Source organism: Leucoraja erinacea, chromosome 9 (genome assembly GCF_028641065.1).
Source record: "Leucoraja erinacea ecotype New England chromosome 9, Leri_hhj_1, whole genome shotgun sequence".
Taxonomy (NCBI): domain Eukaryota; kingdom Metazoa; phylum Chordata; class Chondrichthyes; order Rajiformes; family Rajidae; genus Leucoraja; species Leucoraja erinaceus.
Genome location: NC_073385.1, coordinates 29,441,837 through 29,448,422, shown reverse-complemented (window position 1 = coordinate 29,448,422; position 6,586 = coordinate 29,441,837).

The following is a 6,586-nucleotide window of genomic DNA, read 5'->3' as shown; positions in this document are numbered from 1 at the left end:
TGGGGTGGGAGATTGCAACCTTCACGTGGTCCGCTCTGTTTCGACTAATGAAGTCAACCCGACGTGCTCAATCAAATAAAATCAATTAGAACAAGTTGTCCGACAACTTTAGGCTGTGCACGCCATAAGCAAGAAGAAGAAGACTTGCCTGTCACACCTGAGCTAATAAGATGGGTTAAGGGCCTGTCCCACTTACTCGACTTTTCAGCGCAACTGTCTTCGACCTTCAAGTTCGAGGGCACTCGCCTGAAAAACCTCGAGCTGGATCAACCGTCAGTGAAGAAATCGCGAGCTGGATCAACTGTCAGAGCACACACACATCACAAAGGCGGGAGCCAAGGAAAGCAGGTGAGCGCCGTCTGAAATTCACATCCATGAATCCGTAGATATGACATTGTGGGGATTACCGAGGCTGCAGGAGGATTGGGTCTTGGAACTTAATATTCAGGATTATACATCCTGTAGAAAGGACAGGCAGGTAAGCAGAGGAGGGGGTAGCTCTTCTGGTGAGGAATGGAATTCAGTCCCTTATGAGGGAAGACATAGGGACTGACGAGGTAGAGTCACTGTGGATTGAGTTGAGGAATTGCAAAGGCAAGGAGACACTAATTGATGTTATCTACAGACCCCCAAATAGTAGCCTGGATGTAGGGTGTAAGTTGCAGCACGAGTTAAAACTGGCATGTAACAAAGGTAATGCCACTGTGGTGATGGGGGATTTCAATATGCAGGTAGACTGGGAAAATCAGGTTGGTTCAGGACCCCAAGAAAGAGAGTTTGTAGAATGCCTCCAAGATGGATTCTTAGAGAGCAATGTTACAAAATTTTGAGTAACGGATCCGACCAATTTATCCCATCAAAAAGGCAATAACTGTAAGTTTAGTGTTGACACCAATCGAACCAAATCTTGAGTAAGAGAACTCGAGGTATGGCCAACCGCTTACTCGGAAGGTAGTGATCATAATATGATTATTTTTAATCTGCAATTACAAAAGGAGATGGTTAAATCGGAAGTGGCAGTGATGCCATTTCTTAACAAAGGGGAACATGAAGGCATGAGAGGGGGGCTGGCCAAGGTAGACTGGAATGTGTACTTAGAAGGAATGACGGTGGAACGGCAATGACAGGAATTTCTGGGCATAATCCGGAAGACGCAGGATCATTTCATTCCAAAAAGGAAGAAAGATCGGCTTTCTAGGAGTAGGAGGTGAAACCGTGGTTTGAGAAGAGAAGTTAGGGATTAGAATAAAACTAAAAGAAAAAGATGCGGTATAACTCAGCAAAGAGTAGCCGGAAGATATATAGAGGGTTATATATATGGGAAATTTTGATAGGACAACCTTTAATTGTTTGCTTTACAAAATGGGCAATACGGGCGAGAGGTTGAAAAGATAGTAATTTTTAAAGTTATTATAGCGGAATCTGGCCTATAAAACTAATAAACCTTTTGCGACAGTCTTGCAAAAGCTTCTTGAGATATGATTAACTAGGGAAAAAGAGTAGCAAAGCCTCAAATGTGCGTCCCTTGAAGGCAGACACGGGTGAAATTATTATGGGGAACAAGGAAATGGCAGAACAATTGAATAGGTACTTCGGATCTGTCTTCACTAAGGAAGACACAAACAATCTCCCAGATGTACTGGAGGACAGAGGATCTAAGGAGGTAGAGGAACTGATAGAAATTTTCATTAGGTGAGAAATAGTATTGGATAGGCTAATGGGACTGAAGAATGATAAATCCCCTGGGCCTGATGGTCTGCATCCCAGGGTCCTCAGGGAGGTGGCTCTAGAAATAGTGGACGCATTGGTGATCATTTTCCAATGTTCAATAGATTCAGGATCAGTTCCTGTGGATTGGAGGTTAGCTAATGTTATCCCTCTTTTCAAGAAAGGAGCGAGAGAGAAAACGGGGAATTACAGACCAGTTCGCCTGACTTCAGTGGTGGGAAAGATGCTGGAGTCAAATATTAAAGAGGTAATAATGGGGCATTTGGATAGCAGTAAAAGGATTAGTCCAAGTCAACATGGATTTATGAAAGAGAAATCATGCTTGACTAATCTTCTGGAATTTTTTGAGGATGTGACAAGTAAAATGGAAGGGGAGCCAGTGGATGTAGTGTATCCAGACTTTCAGAAATCCTTTGATAAGGTCCCGCACGGGAGACTGGTAACTAAAATTAGAGTATATGGTATTGGGGGTAGGGTGTCGACATGGATAGAAAATTGGTTGGCAGACAGGAAGCAAAGAGTAGGAGGGAACGGGTCCTTTTCAGAATGGCAGGCAGTGGCGAGTGGAGTGCCGCAAGGCTCAGTGTTGGGCCCGCAACTGTTTACCATATATATTAATGATTTGGAAGAGGGAATTAGGAGCAACACTAGCAAGTTTGCGGATGACACAAACCTGGGTGGCAGTGTGAATTGTGAAGAGGATGTTAGGAGGTTGCAGGGTGACCTGGACTGGCCCGACTTGGGGCTGAGGCGGCGTTCCAGCGGTGGCGACCTGAATCCGGGGCTGGGCCATCGTCGGGAGCTCGCAGGTCACAGGTTGGTGACCTGTTCTTACGGAGCTCCCGCGGCAGCAGCTGCGTCCGCTGGACTGGAGGGCGGCATATTCGGCAGCTTCGACCACCCTGGGCCGCGGAGCTTGAACCGGTCCGTTCGCGGAGCTCGGTTGAGCTGCGGGACTGATTTACCATCGCCCGGTGGGGTAACAACATATCGCCTCAGTGCAGTGGGAGAATAAGGAGGGAAGAGACAGAGACTTTAAGACTTTTGCCTCCATCGCAGTGAGGAGGTGCCTGGTGAACTCACTGTGGTGGATGTTAATTTGTGTTTATTGTATGTTTTGTTATTTATTATTATTATATGTATGACTGCCGGCAACAAAATGTTGTTCAGACCGAAAGGTCTGAATGACAAATAAAGGAATCTAATCTAACCTAAAGGTTAAGTGGGCAGATGCAGTATAATATAGATAAATGTGAGGTTACCACTTTGGTGGCAAAAATAATGGGGCAGATTATTATCTTAATGGGATTAGGTTAGATAAGGGGAAGGTACAGCGAGTCCTGGGTGTCCACTGAAAGTTGGTGTGCAGGTATAGCACGCAGTGAAGAAAGCTAATAGAATGTTGGCCTTCATAACAAGGGGATTTCAGTATAGGAGTAGAGAGGTTCTTCTGCAGTTGTATAGGGCTCTGGTGAGACCACATCTGGATTATTACGTACAGTTTTGGTCTCCTTATTTGAGTAAGAACATCCTTGTGATTGAGGCAGTGCAGCGTATGTTCACAAGATTGATCCCTGGGATGGCGGGACTGTCATATGAGGAAAGATTGAAAAGACTAGGCTTGTATTCACTGGAGTTTAGAAGGATGAGGGGAAAATCTTATAGAAACATATAAAATTATAAAAGGACTGGACAAGCTAGATGCAGGAAAAATGTTCCCAATGTTGGGCGAGTCCAGAACCAGGGGCCACAGTCTCAGAATAAAGAGGAGGCACTTTAAGACTGAGGTGAGAAAACACTTTTTCATCCAGAGAGTTGTGAATTTGTGGCATTCCCTGCCACAGAGGGCAGTGGAGGCCAAATCACTGGATGAATTTAAGAGAGCGTTAGATAGAGCTCTAGGGGCTAGTGGGGTCAAGGGATATGGGGAGAAGGCAGGCACGGGTTATTGATTGGGGACGATCAGCCATGACCACAACGAATGGCGGTGCTGGATCAAAGGGCAGAATGGCCTCCTCCTGCACCTATTTTCTATGTTTCTATGAACGAAGGTAAAAGACGGCTGGCACAGTGTACAGAGCACGGGTCCGGGTAGGGGAGGGGGGGGGGGAAGGAGTGGAGACACTTTTAAGAACCCAGAAAACTTTTAATAAAGTTTAACGGGCATCCAATGAGCCAATTAAAATGCCCATTCAGCAAAGGAGATTGCCCTCGGCTACCTCGGCTACCTCTAACTACATGGCGACCCCACTACCACTGCACTACGAGTCAAAAGAACCATGCTGAAAAATGTTTCCTCGACCAAACAGAGGCCATGAGTATGGGGGAACTTCTCTCGAGCATGAAGTAGAGTTACAGTGACCTCCTAGGACCATGTGTCGCCCATGCTGCGAGTTTGTGGCAAACACAAACTCTTCTAAACTCGCAAATTAGGTCGCCATAGTAGGACAGGCCTTCTTACCGAACTTGACAGGTGCTTTGAGGTGCAAATAAGCCAGCTGGTTCAGAACTAATCCAATTACATCTCATTAAAGCATTAATTTAGTCCAGCAGAGACTGGATAAGGCAAGCCACAACAAATTTGTCTGGGTTTTTGCTGTCTTCTAAGGCTGACCTCTATGAAACATCGCCACACACATCTGATAAGCTGCAGCACATTGTTCCATTTTTCTCTAATATTGATTACTATCGGGCATCTGTGAAAACTGTTGTCTGGCACTGGAGGGCCAGGCACTCTGCAACCTTGTGATTGACAGCACAACGGTGCAGCGGGTAGTGCTGTTGTTGCAGGAGCTGATTGTGTAGCCAATCACACAAAAAATAACCAATTTTAGGCTAGTTTTAGGCTTTCTCTGGAGCATTAAGTAAAGATTATAAAATGTCCAAAATTAAATTAAAGCTAAAAACAATATAATTTATTACATTTTAAAATATTTACCAACTCTTATGCTTTAGTATTATTTTCCAGTGCAATTTATAACATGTTGAGACTTTAAATACTTGAAATACAGGTTTTTCTTGGATTTTGGGAGCTGAATCACTGACAGCATCTTCGGGATTTCTGTGTGGAAGGCAAAGTGCACGAGATTGATGGGTGATTGGGATCGATTAGAGACCAGGCCTTCACTCAGTGGACCAAATGGGCTTGTGTGTCAGGAAACATTTATTCTACTCGGAGAGAAATCCTGAAACTGTTTTCCACTTTAATGAAATAACAATGACAAAGATGAATAGTTTGTATTGCAACTGCACCAGGATCATGGTGGAGTGGTGCTGATATCGTTCAAGCAGTGCCTCAGGCAAAGAAGTGGGGAGGCAAATAAAAATCACTAACTAAATATGTTAAAGAATTGGATTCCACAAAAAGTAAACAAGTAGAAAGTAATGTTTTTTATTTTACTTCCATTTGTTGACTCAAAATGAAATTAAAAACCCATTGCAAATTCCAGATTTTCAGTAATATTCACACTCACTACAATTTTCACGGGTGTCAACTCGCTAGATGTGAGGAATGGGTCCGTTTAAGATTTTTATTCACCAGATTAGTGAGCAGGGCTTTTACATTTATGTGTGGGAGGGCACAACGTGAAGCAGATGTTGGTCACATAGCCCCTCTAGACAGATGCATCATTTAACAAGATCAAGACTAATCCAATCTTCAAGTTCTCAACTGTCAGGAAATCCAGTGACAACATACAATTAGAACATAGAAGCGTACAATGCAGGAACAAACTTTCAGCCCTGAACTTAATGGCAGCTTAAACTCATCTCTGCCTGCACATGACTCGTATGCCTCCATTCCCTGCATATCCATGTGCCTGTTCAAGTTTCTTAAATGCTACTATTACATCTGCCTCCACCACCAGCATGCACCAGGTCTGCACTACTCTGTGTAAAAAAAAAACTTGCTCCACACATCTCCTTTAAATTTTACTCCTCTTACCTTAAAGCTATGCCCTCCAGTATTTGATCTTTCCACCTTTGGAAAAAGATTACGACTATCTGCCCCATTGTCATAATTTTATATACTTTTATCAGCTCTCCCCTCAACTTCCAACATTCCAGAGAAAACAATTCAGGTTTGTCCAACCTCACTTTGCAGCTAATACCTTCTAATCTAGGCCGTACTTTGGTAAATATCCTGCACCCTCTCCAAAGCATGTAATGGAACAACCAGAGCAGCACAGTATACTACAAATGCAGCTGAACCAAAGTCCTATAAAGCTGCCACCTGGCTTACTGACATATTCAGCATCCTGATTGATGAAGGCAAACATACCATATGTCTTTTTTTTTATCACTAACTATTTGGGTAGCTACTTTCAGGGAGCTATGGACTTGAATCCCAAGATCCCTCTGAACATCAATGCTGTAAAGACTCTTGCTGTTAACTTTGTACGCTCTCCTTACATTCAACCTCCCCAAGTGCAACTTCTCACACTTGTTCAGGTTAAACTCAGTCTACCATTTCCCTGCCCAATTCTGTAGTTGATCTATATCTCGCAGTACCTTTGATAGTCTTCCTTACTGTCTGCAACTCCACTAACTTTTGTGTTGGCTGCAAATTTACTAACCAACTCATCTACATTTACATCCGTCATTTTTATATATCGCAAATAATAGATTCCAGACCTCCAACCTGAATATTACCCTTCCACCAAAGCTCTTCTGAGTAAGCCAGTTCTGAATCCAAATGACCAAGACAATGTGGATCCTATGCACCTTAATCTTCTGGATCAGCCTACCAACAGAGAACATCAAATGCCCTACTGAAATCAATGTGGACAATATCTGCTGCCCTCACCTCATCAATCACCTTTGACACCTGTTTTTTTTTTTTTTTTTTTTTTTTTTTTTT